The 2,735-nt window shown below is 40.8% G+C and overlaps 1 long non-coding RNA gene across 1 annotated transcript; it reads right to left on the bottom strand.

Moving 5' to 3' along the window:
- Positions 1-710: 710 nt before the first annotated feature.
- Positions 711-2,198, bottom strand: LOC147967426 (uncharacterized). The gene is made up of 4 exons (XR_015603164.1): positions 1,773-2,198; positions 1,582-1,669; positions 1,430-1,498; positions 711-1,167 (listed from the first exon to the last, which is right to left on the bottom strand). It is a non-coding gene; the product is annotated as an uncharacterized LOC147967426 (long non-coding RNA).
- Between the last annotated feature and the right edge of the window lie 537 nt (positions 2,199-2,735).

Below are 2,735 nucleotides of genomic sequence, written 5' to 3'. Positions count from 1 at the left end.
ATTGTCAGCCTGAGAGGGATCAGCCAGTCAAAACGTGCTCAAAAAGTAGGTCAGTGTTTTTGCCATTGTCAGAAATTCGATTTGGTGCACAATACCACGAATCGTAAAGGGATGTTTTTCGGCTATCGTGACATGACTGGCGTTTCTATGCATTTTACTCCCTCTTTCCCATTGGGACTCTCCCAGTCGAAATGGTACATGAGATTTACTAGCATAATCTCCATTGTAGCGAGCGCCAAATTTGCCTGGGGCCCATCCTTTGTCCGGATCCAAATGGCAAGTACTTAAAATATTGACCTTGTGGTAGGAAAACCTCTCCGGCATGAAATCATGTCTTCTCTCCCAATGGCCCAACCATTTACAATGGTACCCCTCTGTTTCAAAATAGATAACCCAACTTTATACTAACTTTAGGGGTACATGTTTTGGCGAATATGTCATATCCGTCAACCGTGGACTAGTGTAGGAGGAGTAAAGGTCCTGGTGGGTGCAAGCGCAGGTCCTCTTACATGGTTGCCTGCAGGCTGCTGAGGTCCCTCCTCGGTAATCATTCGCCGCAGTTGAAATTGTGCACGCAATCTCAAATTGAAGACCTCGGTTAAATGAGAGGGTTCCAGAATTAGGGAGCTTGGTGAAATTAGAGACTCTTGCTCTGTTTTACCCTGCACAGCAAGGGTGCACATACACACAACGGGAATGGATTCGCAATGTAGCAAACATTTCGCTATAGCATTGTTACCAACTTCCAGCTTCAATTCATCATCCACAGTGTAGAGACAGGATGTGAGTCTCACCGAACTGAAAACAATTACTGAGTAGTAGCCAGTAATCCCTAAGCTATTCTGCTTCTGCAGTCTAAACATTACACTAGCATAATTACCGGGTTCAATTCATCATCCACGGCAGCTTCACTTGCATAAGGATAGGATGTGAGTTTCACAAGACTCAAAATAAGTAGTAGCCAGTAATATACAGGTTCTAACCTGCTCTAGCATGCAGGTTATGCTCTAAACTAAGCTGCTTCTACCGTTCCAAAGGCATGCACAATTTGAAGTTTTTGTCTGGGAACACAGACACACAAAGATTATGTCGAACTTGAATTTGCAATTGGCAGGCAAAGTTTTTTTTCCAATGACTCGTCCATGAAGGCCAGCAGCAGGCAAGCACCTACACAAACAAAAAAAAGCATCAAGGTTCGGTTAGACACAACTTTGAAGAGCATGCTTCGCTAGCGATCAGTGGTTAAATTGCCAGCTAAAGATTGATCAAAATAGTGTGTGTTTTTCCAATGCAAACAGAATGAGATAAGAGAAATAACAAATGATTTCTTCATGAAGTTGTTTACCGCACAGAACAATCTCCTCTACAACCTTAGAATTTGAGTTCAAACATGTTGAATCTAAACTATGTTAAAAAGGAAGATGTTTACCTCTCTCAGGCCAAGCTCAAGAATCATAAGAGACTGGCATGGCTTCTTTACCCATGATAGGGTAAGTGCCTACAACAAATAAAAACATCACAATTAGAGTAGATGTATCTTTGGCTCCTGTGAAATATGACTTATAATAGAGACATGTTTACCTTTCACAATGTCTTCTCCAAGATCCGATACAATTACAGTCAAGTTTCTAGTTCTCCGGCGATGTTTGATGGCATCAAATATTTTCACCTATAAAGTAATCCATAGAATTAACATACCGAAACATCTTTTTTGTAGTGCTATGGTCGGCATGAATTAAGTTATTCATAGTTACAATATAGAAATAACTTACCGAAACATCTTTTTCAGCATATAAATCTTTTCCTTGATCAAAATGTTCCCAGCATATGTCTATCAACATCTGCTCCAACTGGCGAAATTGCAAAAGTCGAGTGTCACATTAAAAATATAGAGAATATACCCTACAACCAAGTGTACTGACCCTCGCACCTCTCCCTCTCCCTCACACGAGATTCTTTCTTGTTCTGTGATTTTTTAAATACAAGATGGCTACAACTCTAAAGATATTTCATAAAGATCCTTGTTGTGTGATTTTTGAAATATATAATGTCTACAACTCTAAAGATATTTCATATCAAAAGCACCTCCACTAAACTAGCATACTCCATGATCCATATTACAAACTCTGTAATATCAAATGAACAAATATTATATACTTCCTTTGAAAGAACATACTCCATATTTGAGGATTTATTGATGATTGGATCGAATTGTTGGATGCCAGTTTGGATCGTGAGAATTTCATGCTTCATGTGCGTTCTATGGTTCCCAGGAATACGTTTCAGTAGATGGAAATAAAATTAATTATGCAAAGATAACAGAGTTTGGGGTTATAGGAGGCACAGCTACACGACACTACAACAGACAGCACGCAACAGAAAACACAAGGGAGCAGATCTACTTTTCAATCTCTAATAAACTGAAGCACACCAAGAACTCAAGGGAGCAGCACGCAGCCTACGGAGAATTATGACAGCCGGTGCTCAAGGTGAGGTCTGAGCATCAGAGGTAGCTGATGGTTGGAAAGAACACGTGCCTCAAATGTAGATAGGCTCCTGCTCTTGCATACAATCCACGGAACAAGGAGAACAACCCTGTTGGCAAGGTGACAGTGAAGGTGACAAGGGGAGCAGCGAGCTCTGCGCACATGATGCTTGATTGCTTTCAGGTTGGTGAGAACATGCACAACATGAGAATGTATGGTCCCTTGATTAAGCAAGGAACTTTCTTCAGA

The sequence above is a fragment of the Triticum urartu genome, chromosome 5A (genome assembly GCF_056163025.1).
Source record: "Triticum urartu cultivar PI428250 chromosome 5A, HENAU_Tu73, whole genome shotgun sequence".
In the NCBI taxonomy this organism is placed as follows: Eukaryota; Viridiplantae; Streptophyta; class Magnoliopsida; order Poales; family Poaceae; genus Triticum; species Triticum urartu.
Note: the sequence above shows the minus strand (reverse complement) of the source record. Positions and strands in the feature narration are given on the sequence as shown.